This window comes from Tamandua tetradactyla, chromosome 4 (assembly GCF_023851605.1).
Source record: "Tamandua tetradactyla isolate mTamTet1 chromosome 4, mTamTet1.pri, whole genome shotgun sequence".
Classification (NCBI taxonomy): domain Eukaryota; kingdom Metazoa; phylum Chordata; class Mammalia; order Pilosa; family Myrmecophagidae; genus Tamandua; species Tamandua tetradactyla.
This window is the reverse complement of record NC_135330.1, coordinates 141,059,043-141,078,697: the sequence shown is the minus strand read 5'-3', so window position 1 is coordinate 141,078,697 and position 19,655 is coordinate 141,059,043. Positions and strand designations below refer to the sequence as shown.

Here is a 19,655-nt window from a genome sequence, read left to right as displayed (position 1 = left end):
GTGGATGCTACATGGTAGCTGAGAAGACTTACTGATGAGTCCATATAAGACACCTTTGGAGACTGCTTAACATATTTGGAGGTGGCCTTGAGGGGACCTAAATAGTATATGATAACAAAAGTCAGAGAAAAAAATATTGATTACTGTCAGTATGACCTCCCATACTCGTGCTCTTGAGAAACTCTGATTAGTTTTATAAATAAAAAAGTATTTAATATCTTCCTGTATATAGCAATTATACTTACTTCTTTGCAATTAATAAGCTACATTTTAATAATTTCCAACCAGAGACCTAATCATGCTCCCAAAAGGCTCACCTAAAAGAATAATAATTCAGGGCGGGCCGCGGTGGCTCAGCGGGCAAAGTGCTTGCCTGCTATGCCGGAGGACCTCGGTTCGATTCCCGGCCCCAGCCCATGTAACAAAAACGGAGAAACAGAATACAATAAAACAAGAAAATGTTTAAAAAATGTTTCCCTTTCTTCCTTCTTTCCTTCCTTCTATCCTTCCTTCCTTCTCTCTGTCTTTCCTTTAAAAAAAAAAAAAAAAAAAAAGAATAATAATTCAAATAACTGAGGAGGTCCAGGTTTACTCAAGAGTTCCCTATTTAGCCTGAGGAGATAGTACTGCTTCCTAGAATTTCCTGGTCTCCTTTCTCCCTCCCAGCACTCAAAGAGGCAGCGCCTGATGAAAACAAACAAAAAACAGGATCAGAGAGCATTGGGTAGCTCTGCTCCTACCAGCCAGTGATCTTGAACAAGTTATTTAACATCTCTGAACCTCAGTCTCCTCATCTATAAAATAAAGGAGATAATATCACCTAAGCTATAGGTGTTTTGGAAGACTCAACTGAATTAGTACAGTGAATAGCAAAATACTTTGCCTTGTAGACACTTGGCCAATGTTAGTTTCTACTCTTGCTCAGCATGTGGGCTGGGCCCCTGGAGGAGACCACCCTGGGTGGTGTTGAAAAGGCAAGTCCCTGAGGAGAATTCAGAGGAAGCACATGGAAGCCAGCCCCCACAAGCATAACTTCTCTCTGGGAACTTTGTCGCTGTTGTCTCTGATCACAAACTGCTGCCTTCCTTGCCTCTTCTTTTTCCCTTTATCAGTCAAGCCCCTACCGACCATTTAACTTCTGACTTCCTACACCCTGTAATGTAGGTGAGGTCTCTTCAACCCCAAGAGTTTAGTTCTTTTCTAGCCGCTTCCCGTCTGCTTCATTCTTTTTTTTTTACATGCTACTTGGACCAGGCAGGTCTCAGTCTCCCTCCTGCTCCTGACTTCTCACTGGTGACACTTAGACTCTTGTTGAGAGCCTGAGGATGCAGCATCAACAACTGATTTATTTCCTTCTCCTCTGCATTCTTCCTCTTTCCTCCCTCCTTTCCTACATCCTGCCACAACTTTATTCCTTTCTTCCATTTCCTAAGTTTTCTTTTAAGGTTGATGAGGGAGAAAATAAATCTCAAGAAACAATGGATTTCATCGTCTAAGTATTTCCAGAAATGACTGGTTTGTATCAACTCTGCCAAACTGAAAATAATCACTTTTGTGGGCAGGCAATCACCACAGTTTATGTAGACAAGACTAAAGAATTTGGTTCTCACATGAGAAAAGATCTAAAGATAACTTCTCTTAGAAATTCTGACCTCCATTGCAGGCATCTCGTGACCCATCTCCTTGGAAGGTATTGCACTCTTCATCTATATATCGAGTCAATTCTGCTTTGTGGACTTGCTCACACATGCCCTTATTATATATAGTTGGGACCCAAAACATAAGAGGTCTACCTTTAGCCAGGAGCGTAGCATGAAATCTTTATCAGTTAGTAGTTAAAAGCCCAGCTCTGGCACCAAGCTACTGAGACTCAGAGCTCTTGTTGATTGACCATAGACAAATTTAATCAAATCTTGGTTTTCTAATATATGAATTTAGCAGAATAGTTTTTATTTCATAAGCTTATATGAGTTTTATGTGTTAAGATCAATGCCTGGAACATAGTGAGTACTCAAAAAAGCATTAGCTATTAGTATTGCTATCATTGATAATGTAATTGTTGCTAATATCTAAGTTGAAGCTAGAGAACTTAACGTTGGGCTGACTGTGTTAAACTGAGCTAAGAGACCTAATATGTAAAGAATATTGTCTTAGACAGTGATTCTCAAATTTTAGCGTACTACAGAATCATCTGGGGGCTTGCTGCACACAGAGTGATGGCCTCAGAGATTCTGACCTGTAGGTCTGGGTGCAGACAAAGAATCTGCATTTCTAACCAGTTCCCAGACCACAAAATGCTGCTGCTACTAGTCTGCAGACCATAATTTGGGGAGCATGAATTTATGGTATTTCTCTCCTTTTATAATCAGAAAATTTCATACAAAGTGTCAGATTCCTAGAGAAATACCTTTACTATGCTTGTTATTATAATTTTAGTTTTATTTTGGTCAACACGGCCACACGTTTCTATAATTGTTTCCTAAGAAAGAAGGTTGACTTGTTGCTCCCCTGCTTTTAGTACCCTTTAAGAAGACTCATGTTAGGCTGATGCTTCTCATTCAATTGACTTATAAATTGAGCATCTGTGATGTGCTAGTCACATTATATCACTTATATTACTTTGGATATTTTTCTCTCTAGATTTTGCAATACATTGTCAAAATAGACTTTTCTATTACTCCTGGAATTTCACTACCATTCATTTATTTTTAAAATTTGAAATGAGTTAAGTATTTGTTGACCTTGTAAAAAATTTTCGCATTTCCAATATTAAGGCAACTAAAAAGCTCCTACAAAGATAAGAAATACTGTTTTCATGCAGAATGCCTTAAAAGCAAGTGATGAGAATTTATACATTTGAGGCCACATATTTTAAAGAACTAACCTTTTAAATTACATCAGGCAAATGCAAATTTTTAGCTATGGAAATTAGTCATTAGCCTAATTGAGTCTTAATCTGATTCTAAGGGATCCTGTTTCTAAGTATTGCCGGTGGATGGGAGTGGGATGTAAATCAGGGTGTCCTATATCACTCATCATGAGGAATATGATGATAGGTAGATAGATAGACAATAGAGAAATAGAGATATACATTCAGATACGATCATAGAATTCTAAAACCACTGAAACTAGATTAAAAGCCTTCAAATTATTAGTTAAATCTAAATCAGTCTTAGAGCCAAAAGTGAACATAGGAAGTTGTCAACTCTTATCTCTTCACTACATGGCCTATGACCGCATGGTAAACTCCCAGCCGCCTGACTCTCTGTTTACTACTTTTCTCTATGGTCAGCAGCATAGTTCTATGCTCCGTCTGCTGAGCCACCATGGCCTGCAGCATAATATTTTGAAAGTTGTACCTCCTGCCCCCTAGCCTCTTCTTGGCTGTTCCTTTAACCTAGGCAAGATGGGAATTTCTTGTAAACAGTATCAAAGGAAAGCAGAAATTACAAAGTCAAGAGAAAAAAAAAAATCCATCCCTGGCTTTAGTGTTTCATAAGCCTAAACCTTGAGACAAAAGATTTGGAACAATGCATATTGATCTAAGAGCAAGACTTCCTCCTCCAGGTAGATAAAGAGTATCCGGAATGAGGAAGTAGTTCAAAAGGCAACGAACTTAGAGATCGATGGTTTCTGGGAAGGGGGCCTGTGTCTCGCTTCTCCTTAGCCAAACCCCAGAAAGAGGACATAGAAACCTATAGGCAAGGGTCCAAGAGCAAAGTAGATCTGAGTCTTCACGGCTTGGAGAGGGAGTGAGGCTCGGGCATTCTCAGCCTTAAGCATGGCAGGAGAGCAGATGCAACAGTGGGCGGACAGGCCCCAGACAGCGTCACCAAGTCCTGCGTGGATTCCTTGGCATGGGGTCAAGGGAATGATCCTATCTTCCTTGAGGGGGTGGGCACCAGAGGGACAGGAGAGGGCTGAGGCTCTGAATGAGAAGGGTGCAGCAGATACCTGAAAGAAGACTTGAGGTAAGGATGCCTCAAACACTGCGTGGATATCATTGCTCCCTCCAGCTCTCACGCATGCCTGTGTGAGGCCCCCTAAAGACAGACCTAATCCTGGGAACAGCAGGGAGTAGGTGACAGTGGGGAGAGGAGACCCTATATTGACTGAGTCAAATAGGGAACAAAAATAAATATCAAGCCCAGTTATAACAAAACAGAGACATTTCTTGTACAGAATAGTGTATGGATGAATTTTTTTTTTACCACTACAAACACTACTATTTATTCGGTATTAATATACTTTCCCCAAATGGCAAAATAGCTGCTTTTCTGAATTCAACTAAAAAAATAATACTTTAGTCCAATTCATTGCCATGTATATTGGCCTTAAATAACATTTGAGAAAACATGGCAACTCCTTTTTTTAAATGAAAAACTGTTGGGAAGAACAATTTATGTCTTTAAACATTTTAATGTAAAACTTGTGTTGTTATTACATTTTGGATTTGAAGACCAAGTCAGCCCCCATACATTTCCTCTTACATCCTGTGTTCTGAAGCTGCCAGAAACCCTACTGCAGTGACGGCCTCCAGAGCAGACCTCCCAGCTTCCTCTGGGACATCCCCCAGCTCACTGTCAGCACTAGTTCATGGTTTTTTTTTTTTTTTTTTTTTATTTCAATCCAAATTGTCCTCACTACTTCCCAATCTTATTGTTATTTATACGCATTTTGGATGTTCTTATATTTCTTCCTGAAGTGCATGTGATTAATTTTCAGATAACATTTATACATGTCTTTGGGGGTTACCATTGGCATCCTCTTTTTCAAAAGCCACCACAGGTTTAGACCCCCTTTAATGTGTGGGAGGTGTCATGAAGCAGCATGCCTGATGGTTAAACCAGAGGCTTTGGAGCATGTCATCTCTACCACCTACTGACACTGGCCTTGAAGCAAGTCACATAGCCCCTCTTTGCTTCAGTTTTGTTCCTTATAAAATGAATATAATAATTCCCTACTTCATAGAATTGTGAGGATCAAATGAGGCAGCCCTTGTCTAACACTGAGTGCAGCATCTGGCAAATGGTTAGCATTCATGAAATGTCAACTATTACTATTATGTGACCTGGAACCAAGGGATTCGCCACATCTGCTTCCCTCCCCCAATTTTCTTTCCTCCTTTGTGCTATTTTATGTGTTAGTAAATGAATGCATTCTGAATGAACCATTTGTTTTCAGTTTTCAGTTCAATAAATTTTAATTAACCCCATACCATGCACCAGGCACCACTACAGTGAGACAACAAAATGAATAAAATGTAACCTCTGTTCTTCATCTTAGGGTACAGCAGAGACTTAACAATTTCACATATGTGCATAGTGAACAGGAGGGGGCACTGGGAAGTCATTGTGGGCTTCCAGGAGGAGGCCACCTCCATCCTGAGTCTTGCTGTGTGAGAAAGTTAGCCAGAGGAAGAATGGTGGGCAGATCCTTCCAGAACAGAGGGGGAAACAATACGGAGACATGGTATGCGGGAGAAGACCAGCACTAACATTTGTAGGATCAGGACAAGAGTACAGATGGAGGTTGCAATCTTATGACAAAGTATTTCCAAGTTATAAATCAAACTAATAAACTGTTAAATAAAATACGTTCTATTTCCTACCTTCATAAATATACCTTTATGACATCCTGGAAGACCAGATTATACTTTGGAATTCTCAGATTAATAGAATTTCAGGCTAAGAATGTATTGGTGAGGGGAGAACCAGTCCTGAACCCATGGTCCACCTTCCTTCTTTCCCACCCCTGGCCCCACCACCCACGCTCCTCCCCCTGGCAGCAATGCTAACCTTTAATCTTAAGGTCTAATTGTGCCCAGAGGCATGGTCTACTCTTCTGAGCATAAATTCAAGAAGAGACCTGTGTGGGTCCTGGAAGGGGCTCTGGGCCATCTGTCCAGGGAATTCTAGGATCCCAGACACCAGCTGCATGGCCTACAGGGAGAAAGCATGGACTCAGGAGGAGCCATTTCCCTTGGTCATATGGAGTCCTCATCTGCAATGAGAAGCATGGCCAGGAAACACCAGTCAGGCCCCTCTCAAAGGCAAAGTTCAGAAGTGATAACCTGCCTGCCTGAGCCTAAAGGTAACCCTGATGGGAAACTACCATGCGCCATCACAAGAATATGAAGAGTCTGGTAGAGAGTGGATGGGTAGGAGACTGGGTAGTAGCACCCCTACTAGTAATGGCAGGTGGAGTCCTTCTTATACTTTCAACCTCTCTAACTTCCCTTTCTGGGAGCTATTCCATGGAGGTCTCTACATTACAAGGAGGCTGAATTTAAACGTTGGTTATTTGGGAATGTTGATTTTATGCAGAGTTTTAGTTTCATAGCTGCTAAAACAAGTACCTTAAAATGGGTTGACTTAAGCAATGGGGATTTATTAGCTAATGGTTTTGATGCTAGAAGTCCAACATTGAGGTGTCAGCAAGAAGATGCTTCTCCCTGAACACTGTTGTATTCTAGGGATGGCTCCAGGTGATTCCTGGGTTCTGGCTTTTCTGTCATGTGACAATGCACATGGTGGCATCTTTGACTCCTACCTTTTTGCTGCTGTTGGTGGCTTCTCTTCTGGTATCTACTTTCCTTTGTTCCAGCCACCCTGGATTAAGGCTGGGCACCCCTTAGCTAATGATACCTTAAAGTCCTATAAAGGGTTCACGCCCACAAGACCAGTGGTTGGGACCAGAATATGCCTTTTGTGGGGAGACACGATTCAATCCCCAATAACTGTCATGATTACACGTCTTCTAGTAAATTATTGGCAACAGTTTGGAGAACCGATTTACAGTCAAAGGTCAAAATCAGACAGGGGAAAGAGGACCAATTTTAGAATAATCCATATGAGAGCTGAAGTCACATTCTGTGGAGATGAGAAGATGTGGCCAATACATGTTTTGAAGGTAAAACTGATAGGAATTATTATCTCTCAGAGATAGAAGTGGGGAATGGTAAGGTGTAAAGATGAGGAGGATTACAAGATGACTCCCATGTTTTGGCTCAGTGACGGTTTGTTAGTTTTCTTTCATCCCCTTAACAAATTACCACAAATTGAGCATCTTAAATACCACTCACTTATTATATCATGGTTATGTAGATCAGAATTCTGTATATAGTACATGTCAGTTGAGTCCCTGCCAGAGTCTCACAGAAGACAGAAATCAAGGTGTAAACAAGGCTGATTCCTCTTCAGAAGGCTCTGGGGAACGAATCTGCTTTCAAGCTCATTCAAATTGTTGGCCGAATTCAGGTTTTTGCTGTTGTAGGACTGAAGTCACCATTTCCTTTGTGGCTGGCCACCCCAGCCCCCACCCCCGCCTCATCTCTGCTCCTAGAGGCTTCCCACATTCCTCTTCATGCCTGCTGGGTGCACCCCGAGCAATGGCATGTCGAGTCCTTCCTATACTTTCAATCTCTCTGACATCCCTTTCTGCTGCATCTCTCTTCTAGGCCTTTCTTCTTTCCTTTTCTGTCATCAGAAAAGAGCACTCTCTGCTTTTAAGGGATGTGATAAGATTGGGACCACCTGGATAAACGAGGATAATTTCTCTACCTCCAGGTCCTTATCGTTAGTCACATCTGCAAAGTCCTTTTTGCCATGTAACAATATATTCACAAGTTCCAGGGAGTAGAGGATGGGCATCTTTAGGGGGGCCATTCTGCCTACCACAGGCTGTAAATATCTTCTGGAATGACTTAGTCTACTCTGCTCATTCTACAGATGTCCCTTGTCTAAAGTCAGTCAATTGCTCGGTGGCAGAAATAATGTGAAAATTCAGCTTGATTTCTGGTCCAGGGTATACATGACAACCATATCTAATAGTCCCTGACTACTTTCCTCAACCCCACCCAATTGCTCTCTATCAAGTCACCTTCTTTTATTTCCTTCATTGAGTCCATGACACACTAAATACCCTAAAATAATGTTATTAGTTTACTTATGTATTGGCTGTCTTCTCTCACAAGAATTTAAGCTCTCAATTAAGCTAAAAAGGACTTTATCTGGTTTGTTCACCATTGAATTCCCAGTACTGCAAACAGTGCTTGGTAAGCCTAGCTAAGCCTCAATAAATAGTTGTTGAATGAATAAATGGAATAATGATAAAATTTGTCCTGAATTTGTGAGTCTTCAGAGAAACAAACAAAAAAAATCAACATTATAATCTGAAAATTTTTCTATCTTCACATTGTTATTTAAATACAAAGTATGTTCAGTCATTCACTAATTCTTCTGACAAACTCTCTTGATTTCAAATGCGCATTTGCAGCATGCTTGCTCAAATGATAATGTCAACATCTAAATCAGCTGAGACTGATTAGAGTTGGATTTTCCATAATCTATATACTAAATTGTGCATGCAAAGCAGACCATTTAAACCTAAAACAGTAATATATTTTCTGTGAGTTGGTCATATTAAAACAAGTCAGCCATAATAAGGCACGCTTTCGTTTTATTTTTGCATATTAAGAAGTGTTACCAGGGCCAGGTAGATATTTGCATATGTTTATAATTTTTACAATGTTTTCTTATAAATTTTACCCTTACTTGTCTTATGGGGCTGAAAATAACTCAAGAGGTCATCTTGTACATCCTCTCCCATAAATCATAAGTATATAAAGACCTTCCCCAAAATCCACTGAGTAGATACTTCTTAAGTAGCCTTCAAAAGAGAAGGCTCCTTGACCAAAAGCTCCAAGTTTCACAACTATTAAAGAAAGCATATTCTTTTACAATCTTGCCCTCTCTTCCTCCCACCAGTATTTAAATTGCATTGAATTCATTACCTTCCTGTATTTATCTCAGTGATAGAGAGAGTAACATCAAAATAATTTATAGCCTTCATTCTTCTTCAGGCTTCCATTGTAGATAGCAGCTATGAAGTTTTTATTCACAGGGATTTTTTTTTCCTAAAGGGATTAACTGCACATTCTTTCAAGTCACATTTCATTTATGGGGTCTCAAAGTGAACATAGGATTTTAATAAAGTCCTAATTAATGATGTGTATAGGGAGTGGATGCCTTCTCCTGCCTTTATGCTACATTCTTAGAGAATCACAAGGAATTTCCTTTCTGATCTCTCACACTTCCTGTGGTCCACTGTGGCTTATAAACTAAGGTGCATTTTGCTTATATCCTGGTAGGAATGAACTTCAACTCCAGAGCATTAGAAGGATCAGTTCTTCAATAGCATCTGGAATAGCAGATCTCTATAATCCATCCTACTCCTTACTTACACGCCAGTTTTTAACTCTCAAAATTTTAAACAGTTTTCTACCTTTGGCGTGCAACATGTTTGTGATTCCCTTTTGGTGGGTGTGTGCTCAGACATGGAAATTCATTTTATAACAGAGATGTAAATAACTTCACGGAGGGTGAGATCACACTCTTAGCAGCTGCCAAGGTACAGCAATTGTGGGGCCTAATGGAATCTCTGTGATCTGAATGGACTTAAATCTTCTATTGCTCCAAGGTATGTTTCACAAGCAGAATTTACTTTTTCTTTTTAATTAGCTTTTCAAAAAATAACAATTTCAAGCCTGTCTGGGGTGATAGCTCAGGCCATAATTCTTTTTCCTTCTTCTAGCTCCAAATTTTCTTTTTTTAAAGCTTATAATCCTATAGACATGCCTTGTTGCTATATGCCATAAAAGATGGCACTAAAAAGCAAACAATGGCAGACTTGCCACAATAAGGAAAGAGTTCATGAATCCATTTTGTTATAACCTGGTTATGGAATAGTGTGTAGAGAAAAAGGGAGGTGAGTATTACAACACACATCTGCAACTGTATGTTCCTATCACTCATTTTGTTTCTACTGCTCTTTTCAGATGCCCTTCATGTGGACTGCAACCACAATATAACCAGATACAATTTTTGCTTGGTTCTCACTTTTCATATGCAATTAATTCAGACTTCATCAGATCTCACAATTAAAATAAATACCTGTTTTGATCATTTAAGTAACAAGACGCACTGAATCTCATTAAATAATAACTAGGGAATCATTTGACCCAAAACATAAACAAATAAAAAATAGTTTTTCCCTACACTGTGTAAAATCCTGGATTATCCATATTCTATTTCAATCAAAGTTTCTGATTCAAAAAACATTCAAAAGATTATATTAATTCATGTTAATATACTCTTTCTTTTCCTAACCCCTTAAGTTTTCTCTTCTGGAAAGTTAGTGAAGATTTTCCTACATTTTGTATATTTTTAAAAAGTTACTCCTTGGAATCTTTGCTCTTTTCAATATTTACGGCTCGATGCAATTCATGCCAAGACTGACTTTCTTCTAATGCCTCATCAAGGCTGAGTGCCCAGATCTGGAGCCATGCTTTTATCAAAATACTTCATAGGGAAATTTAATATATGGTTTCTTTGTAAATAATATCATGCTCTTTAAAATCATGCTGGTTTCCATTGGAAAATGCACGTGCATTTTTCTGTACCCACAATAAGCTAGTTTCCCTAATATACAATAATAAATCATAGTACCTAAACTCCCTAAAAGGTATGTCAAGAGACAAGATAAACAGAGACATTATAAACACATTGTAGAAATTCCATGAACCATAAGTTAGCATATTCCCATCACATCACTATTTCTCCTTGCTATACTGTTTTCTAGACCTTATGGCTTTCTTATAGTCTCATCTCTTATCAGAAAGTCCAGAGAAAATTCGACTAAATAGAAAACAAATCAAAAGATGGAGAGTTGGGTAAATAGAGTAAAATATTTTCTGTTTTATTGATTTAAAAAATTGTATAATTTATCTCTTTCTAGATCAAATCCTATTCTTGGAGTGTTTTCAAATACCTAAATATGAAATAGTTAAACTTATATTAATAGGAAACAAATCCCATACAGTTACAGGAATCATTTTTCAAGGAGGACAAAATATGTGTTGATACGCACTGTATAAAAGAAAAGAAATGCTGGATTTTAGTCATTGCATTAGAACAAACAACTGAAAGAATCATACCTGCATCCTCTGCTCCCCTATGAGTCCTGGAATTCTGAAAACTTAGTCTTGAGAACAACCTGCTTTAAAAGTGAAGAGGCCTGAAGAGAGGCAAAAGTTGGGCTGCATTTTGGCAAACAGAAGTTTGCTGGGCTATATTCTGGTAATTGCTGAGAGCTGGGGCCAGTCAGGAGCCAAGAGAGTGAAAAATACTGACACCTGGTCGGTTAAGTCGTCTTCACACCTGGTCTGTGGAACCTTCCCCTCCAAATCCCCAAATATTTCTATCTTTCCAAAGGCATTTAGCAGGCATCATATCCCAAGACTCATAAAGCCAAGAACCAAATGGCACAATCCACATTGGCAACAATCGTATGGAAAGGTAACGAGAGTGGTGCGAATGTGAAGTAGTCACACACCCACCTATGCTCGTGGACCTCCCACGTGAATGTTGAGGTTATCGGGTTGTGTTCTGACATCGGTTTGCATTTGAGACACATGAGGGTAAAGCCTCACCTCTCTCAGTCAGGAGTGGATCTCTTGTAAATATTAAGAATACTTTTGCTGGTCATCTCTAGGGAGAGACGGATGTCCAGCTGGGACATCTAAATGGAGAAAGTGAACAGCAGGTACATGAGAGAGGCCCAACTTTGGGGAATTTAGGAATCTGTGGCTGTCTTCCCAGTGGAAGACAAGAAGTCCCCTACTTTATTAACTAGGGCTCTTTGGGTCCTGGAGTAAAAATAAACAGAGATACTCCTGAGTTGTAGACTCCCGGGAGATTTTATTGACTCAATTTTACCTGTGTCTCTCCTAGGAGTAGGCCTTGAATGTCTCAAAAATATTTCTAAAGGTTTCCCTTCTTCTTTTTCCCTCTGCTTCTCTCTCTTACGTACACTTGGGCATGTAAGTGTGTGCCAAAAAATAACCCTTTCTCTACTTGACCATTTTCCAATTTACTTTCAGTTTCTCGCTCACCCCAGCACCATTACAGCTACGTCCTGTAATAAGCAGCATGTGTGTTATCAGCAGAGCTAATGCGCCATTTCCCATGAATTTGGCCTCAGAGGGCTTTATCTTTTTTTTCCCTGTGACCTCTCAGAATCTTTTACACAGAATACCCATCTTTGAACTCTGGAAATATACCCTGATAAATCTCCACCTGAATATCTTTGTACTAAAGGTGTCTCTTGGATTCTGCCTAGTGTTCCACATCAGTAGATCAGATGAATATCAAAATTATATTTTTCTTCCATGCCAACCAGGCAAAAGCTGAAGGCAAAACATTCTAAGAAAAAAGGGACTGCAGCTTGTCACTTTTAGAAAGATAAGGAACACAGGCTGGAGGCCTGGTGGTGTAGGATCTAAGGAACAGAAGGGAAAGATAGCAATTCAGAACCTCCTGCTTAAGTAGCAGACTCAGCAAAGCTCTCACTGAAAAGAGAAACCCACCTTCAGCTATCCACTGGGTGGGGATGGAGGTAGACCACTGTCTCAGTGGGACTAGAGGCTCCAGGGGAAGAGAACTTTCCCCTTTTGGGCTCTTATGCCCATGGGGGACGCAGTACTTCTCTTAGAAGAGAAATTCGATATTACGAGTTGTAGTATCTAAAATCATAGGGGCACTCTCTGTGCTTATTTACCTGGTTTCCATTCCCTAGCCAAGCCCAAACATGCAAAACAAGATGCCTTCCACATATCCAGAGGCCTGGACCCCACCACAAGCCCATGACATACCATTTCCTGAAGAGTCTGAGATTAAATTTCATTTAAGCTTTATCTCTAGCCAACGTGATCCAAACTGAGGAATTTGTGATAATAAAGCACAGTCTACTTTCATAGAAAACAGCAACACACACGCACACACCCACACACACAATGTTCTTTATGCAGGTTTACTTTATACATTAGAAGAAGGAAGAAGTACCTGGTGTAATAGATGTGGTAATCTAGGAGTTGTTTCTAAGGTGGGATATTGGATCCCTCGATGATCTTGAACAGGCAGATTCTGAAGAGTCCTGGCTTTCTCTCTCGTTCCTTTCATTTTCTGGTTAAGTATATTTGCATTATGATTTGGTTTCTTGAAGCCTTAGTCTTACGGCCTAAACTTCCTCCCTCTAAGTATTCTTTTGATTGAAATTAAGAAATATGTGTAAGGTGCCCAGCATATAGTAGTAACTCAATACATGTTCATTCCATCTCCCTTCTGTTCTCCTTTCCCATAGATGGACTTCAATAAGTACTTAAAACATAAATGCCAATATTTGACTCAAACCTCTCAACCATAAGTGAGGATAGTAACTACTTCAATTTTGTGGGGTCGTTCGTTGAGAGGAAGCAATGACTGATTGCATGTAAAGCATGTAGCACAAGACAGGCACAGTGGAGTATCAAAAACTGTCAGCTTATATTATTTCTAGCATGACCACAGAATCGTTAGCTGCCAATGGGAACAACAACTATCATTTAACTGCACAAACCACTGAGCTGAAAATAAAAATCTCATAATAAATTGAGCAGATTAAAGCTATCACTCTACTTGGTTTTAGTCTTTACCTATTCATTCAAAAACTTTATTTTTGTGTGTCAGGCATGGTGCGCAGCACAGGACACCTGTTCAAGATCAACACAGGACCCATATCCCACCTTAGCAGCCCACCAGTGCCCTTTGTGCAGTTTCACCTTTTCACATAAGAAGAAAGAAAAAGTCCCTGAAGTAATGGATGTGGGGCTCCTAGGGAAGTGAACCGTGCTTATGATCATAAATTTCTCCACCGCTTGGCACCAAGTTGGCTACCGAGAGAAAACTTCAATGGAATTTAATGTGTCTCAAGAGCCAAGGCACCCTCAGGTTGGCCCTCAAAGTTGGATCTGAATTTAGATTTCAGATAGTTCTCTTAGAAAGTAAATAAATGTAAACATCCCCTGTCAAAGGCCAAAAACTGCCAGGTAAAGTATTTTTCTTCTTGATGCTATTCTTTTAACCAGTGAAGTTAAGAAATGTTCACGATTATACTAATTTTCATAATAAAACTGAAGTGGGCAAATAAAAAAATTCTTGAATAAAGATGAAACTGGGAAAAGAAGTTTCAACAACTTTAATCTCAGGTATAGCTACATAGACAAAGTTACATGGCTGTGAAGAAATCCTCTTGAAGAAATGAAAAAAAAAAGTCTCCTCAGCTTTTGATTCAAGTAATCTAAATACTAACCAGAATTATCAGACAATTAACTCAATTTTCTGTCTAATTTTTATAACTGTGTAAAGAGAGTTTATCTTTAGATAAGTTTCAATGCAGAAGAAAAAAAATTTTTCCTAGGTAAAGGAAAACATACTGCCCATACAATCATGAATGAGCATCATTGCCAAGGGATGAAAATCCCCCATAGGCAGTGTTATTTAAGTAGTTCTATCGCCATGGGGACGTCAGAAGGGAGAACAGTGGGCATCTTGTAAAATAGCTCGGGTGAGGGAACCAACCTTTACAGTACCTCACCTTGCGGCGCCTCCGCGTAGGAAAACTTGCCCAGGTCAATCTTGGACACAACAGAATATTTTTTTTCTTTTTTTTGAGTCTAAAGGCAGCTTCTATGTTTGAGATACTCCATACATCACTCAGTAACTTCAACATAAACTCTACTTCCTCATGGAAACGTCTCCTCGGGTTACAAAGTACACGAAAAGAAGGAGGAGGGAGGCAAGGGGGAAATTCCACTCTATAGTTGGTTCGCTTGTATAATTTTAACAACATTGACATTGATCAGATTTGCTCCTATGGGAAAGTTAACAGGAGTGGAGTTATTGCCCCGTGGTGCAGGTTGACTTCCACATCTCTATTTTGGGAATAAATACTCTTTAAGAAATCCTTGAGGGGAATGATTAACACACACACACACAGCCAAACAACAAGCGAGAAGACTTTTAGACCTGGGCAGAGGGGCTGTGCCACTTCCTTCTCTGAGCTGGGTTAAGGGGGGCAGCACTGGCCTCAGAGCCCCAATATGCATCATTTCCCGGAGTTCCAGAGTGAGGCACTTCTGATTGACCGGAGATTTCCATTAGTACTTTAAAGAGAAATAATACTTTACTATTTGTTCGGATTTGTCTGTGATTTTTAAAAGGGCAATTTCATCCCAGCTAAGAGAACATTTACCAGCATATTTAACCAAAATGGGGCCAAAACTGGGTATAAAAGTCCCAGAAGAGCACATCTTACATAATGGTACTGTGTGAGCTTCTTTATGCAATATTTTCTTTAATTTTAACAAAATTTGTGTCTGCAAATGCACATACACTGAGGAACAAAATGTGTAAGAAACTAAGCTAACCTAGGAAAGATGTAATTAGACCCAATGATGCCAATTTTAAAATAATATTTAAAATAAAGTTAGAGGGTGGCCTTGAGGCCATCATAGGTGACTGTGGTCCTGTGCATCCTTCCAGTGGCGTGAAAGGGGTCTGGGTGTCACACCACAGGCTTTGGAGGCAGACAGCTGGAGTTGGCAACTCAGCTCATCACTCTAGGTGAGTGGCTGTGGAGAAGTTATTTAACCTCTCAGGACATCAGTTTCTTCAACTGTAAAATTGAAATAACAAAAGCATCTCCAACCTAGAGTTATTGAAAGTATTAAATAAGATGGTGCCTGGAAAGTACTTAGTACCGTACCTGGTATATAGGAAGTGGTAAAAACAAAAGTGTTAGCTACAGATATTATTAAAAATATAGCAGGCGCATGGGTGGTTCAGTGGTAGAATGATCACCTTCCATTCGGGAGAACTGGGTTCAATTCTCGGACCATTCACCGCCCCCCCCCCCCCCACAAAAAATAAATTACGTATGTATGAGACAAGTCTAATGAGAATGCTATTGACTGTCTAACAGAAATGTGAAATGTAACAAACCTTGAGGGTTAATCACACTAACCATTGACCCTTAGGATTCAGCACATCTGGACATGTCTGCGGGATAACAGAGGTGAGCCCTTTAAGGATGAATGGAGGACCAAGAGGGAATCCTGTGAGAAGTCTAATCCTAAATCATAGAGAATAATTCAAGGACCTGGGGCTGATACTGGAGAGAGAGAGAGAGAGAGAACCAACCACATCACGTCTGCTACTCAAATATTTGGCCTCACTCCTAAAAAATCCTTCACTAAAAGTCATGGTTTGACAATAAAGGTGGCAGAAAAACAAAGAAAAAATGGGGTGAATTTACAAAAAAATGGCCTGGAATATTAATAGTGACAAGCAGCAAGCCCTGGTCTAGCAGCATTGGCAGCAACAAAAGACACTGCTAGGCTAGTCTTACACAGAAATTAGTGTCCTGGACATTAGTAACTGTGGGACAGACACTTTGGGCAGGAATAGCTTGGTGTGGGCATCATTGGAGAACACTGGTGAGGGAGCCTTCTGGGGGCATCAAGAGCATCACCGATGTGGTTGGAGGCATCAGCCTCAAAGGGTATTTCAACAAGGACCCGGAGCAAGAAAGAGGGAGATAATGGATATCAGATGGGAAAAAAAAAAGGAACAAATGACTGAGCACAGATGAAACCACGCTGGTTACTCAGAATTGTTTGTATTTGTTGCTACCATGACCCTAGGAGATGCATGCTACCTTCCAGGCAGACATTCCTGAGATGAACACCAGAGGCTCATCCAGCAAAATGTTTGGATGTCTGCTCCCATGAGGACTATCCAGCCTGCACACCCTAGAAGAAGCCCAAAGGTTGGACCAGCCTGGGAAAGCTGGAAGATCCCCTAGTGAAAATTAGATTTAATTTAACACAGTCTCAGGGGGCCTTCTCTGTCTCATGGGCAGGGTTATTAATTGACAGTCTTTGAGAGTGTCAGTTTTCTTAGACTCACCTAAGACGCTCATGATTTTGAAGTTCAATTTTTTTGCTTAGGACTCAGGAAAATTAGATGGGGTACTTAGGAACAGGACAGCTAAGCAGGTAATGCTGGAAATGTCATGAGCAGAGGAGAAAATTATCCTTTATCCTGACACTGCTGACTTGGCAGTCTCGCTCTGTGGCATTCAAGGTGAAACAATATGGTATAGTGGATGGAAATTAGGCTCAGGAACTGGCGGATCCATGCTCACACCTCAGTAATGGCATTTAGTAGCTTGGGCTAAAATGTATTATCTCTCTGGTCTTTGTTTCCTTGTTTATGAAATAAGAATAGTAATATCTCTGTCTTGCTGAGTGGTTGAGAGGGTTAAAAAAGCTAATGTACATGATGCAAAGTATCTGGCTGAGAATAGGAACTCAGAGAATGTTAGATTGATGAGTGGAATTATTCTCCAGCATGACACTCTGTGCACAGAAGCAATATAATTATCCTTTACCCTGGAAAATACTCCTTAAATAAGATGCAGCCAAGTTGGCAAGACTTCTTGGGGCCCTTCTTCTTCATATTCACTGGGTCAGAGGGGAGAGGAGATGGACCCAAATGGACCCACATTTCTCCTCTAAGCACATGGGACCTGTCCTACTTCACCAGATCTTTGGTCCTCTTTGAACTGGACCTGAGCCCAGAGGTCCGCCAGGAACCTCCAGATCTCCTGCTATGGCTGTGGGCCAGCCTGGGCTTCCAAGGTAGCCTTGCCAGTAGTTAATGTCATTTTCTCCTTTGAATACTTAATTACCCTGAAGGTATTATTACGGAACTACATAAAGCAGACGGTCATAGCAAGAAAACCCAGGGGAACATTAACGAGCCGTTCAAAAGAGCAGAACTGAGACAAGGAAACACAACAGAACAAGGCAGTGATGAGTGCATCTCAGGATGATGACAACTTGGCTCTCTCTCAGGTGTATGAGGGACAAAGAGGCCCCCCTTTACAGGAAGGAAAGCAGTTATGGTGGGGTAGAAAGCCTTTTGAGGGTAGAACTTATTTCAAACCTAATCCTGCCTGTTGCCCATCTATGTAACCTCAGGGAATCCTTAGCCCTCTGAACCTCAGTTTCCTAAAACAGGAATAGCAAAAAGTCCCAGCTAAGGGGAAGGCTACTTTGAGGATCAAGTGAAACAATGCTTATTATTCAGGAAGAGTTTTCTTTGCCATTGTTTCTGAAGAGAGATGGATTCCTCCCCACCCTTTCCAATCTCACCTCTGTTCCTACCAAATAATTACAGCTCACCCCAGTGTACATGCTGTACTTCCGAGAACTAATTCTAGTTAGAAACATTTACATTTCTACAAAAAAGCATATACTTAACATAATAGTAAAGTTTCTCGTAATGCTAAAAGAGAATCTTTCACTCAGAGCTAAAAACAGTTGCAGTCCTAACCTCCATGGGCCACAGACTGCTTGTGAAAGGAGTAGGAAGCATATATTTTTACCTCAATTTCATGTGGAAATACCCTGCAAAAAAAAAAAAGTCATATTTGTTCAGTCACTACACTGAACAGTCTAATAGCTGGGACAGAACTGCAAAATACCTATTGTTTGAATACATTGTTAATATGAAAATTTTATGGCTTTATTTAACACAGGTTTTGAATACCCCAAATTTTAAACCTAAGGTTTTATTTAAAACAAAGTTTAAACCTGGTAGCAGCCCTTTCTTTCCTCTCCTCTTTCGTCAGTGCCATGACTCCTAGGGTGTCCTTGTTTTAAGGCCTCTATGCACAACCATCTGATCTTCTCCATCTTGGTGCCCCAGCATGGGTTCCTAGTCTCAGTATTGTGTGCGTGGCTATTTTAGGAACATATTTTTGGCCAAATTCCCTCTAGGACCTCTCCTTCCCAGGTCTTGTTTATTTTATAATTTTCATGACAACAAGAACCTGTTCTCTGCTGAACCTTGTTCTCTACTGAGTATTGGAACAGAATGTGCCACACAGGTGCTCACTAAATATTTGTTCAAGAAGTGAAAGAATCAACAGATTTTACCGGAGAAATCAAACATCCTACAATGCCTTTCTTCATGATCTCATCAAGAAAGGAGATGAGGCTAAATGAGAATCTAATTGGTCCTTACAAAATGCAATGCTTTTGCCTTGCTGCCAGTGAATTCCCTATTTTCTAATGAACTAAGCGTGAGCATGCCCACCCGTTAAAGCCTTCTATGATCAGAATGAACAACTTCCTCCATCTGAAACCTTGTGTCCAGCGACTTTGCAATCACTTCTTTCCCTCTCCAATGCTACTATGCTGCTCAGAACCATCTTCACCTTGTTTCTGAATTACAGCCACAGCCTCCAAACAGGTCCCACCTTGCTCAACCCCCTTGCAGAGGCTACTCTGAAAACAACCAGAGTGATCCTTTTAAAGTGTAAGGTCAGTTCATGCCACTCTAGTAATGAAACCCTAATGCACTCAACGGAGAAGACCACATTCTTCCAATGGTCCATAAAGCTCTATGTGATTTGCTTTCCCCACCCCTTCATCTCTCTGACCTCTTCTTCTATTATCTTTCTCTCACTCTGTTCTCTAGCTTCCCTACCAAAAACAGCAATCCCACCATGACTTTTTTCTTCTCTTACTCTATTTCAATTTTCTCCAGCACTCATCACCACCTGACACAACACACATTACATTTAGCTGTTTTCTCTCCACTAAAATGTAAGTCCATGAAAACAGGATTTTTCCTGTCTCTTCTACCCTCCCCTGTCATCATTTCCAGCACCTAAAACAGAGCAGTTATGGGAAGGAGAAGGATCTTTAG

At 40.3% G+C, this 19,655-nt stretch overlaps 1 long non-coding RNA gene across 1 annotated transcript; it reads left to right on the top strand.

Moving 5' to 3' along the window:
* The first annotated feature begins 5,691 nt into the window (after window positions 1-5,691).
* LOC143681420 (uncharacterized) lies at window positions 5,692-13,908 on the top strand. The gene is made up of 2 exons (XR_013174598.1): window positions 5,692-6,093; window positions 13,566-13,908. It is a non-coding gene; the product is annotated as an uncharacterized LOC143681420 (long non-coding RNA).
* The last annotated feature ends 5,747 nt before the right edge of the window (window positions 13,909-19,655 follow it).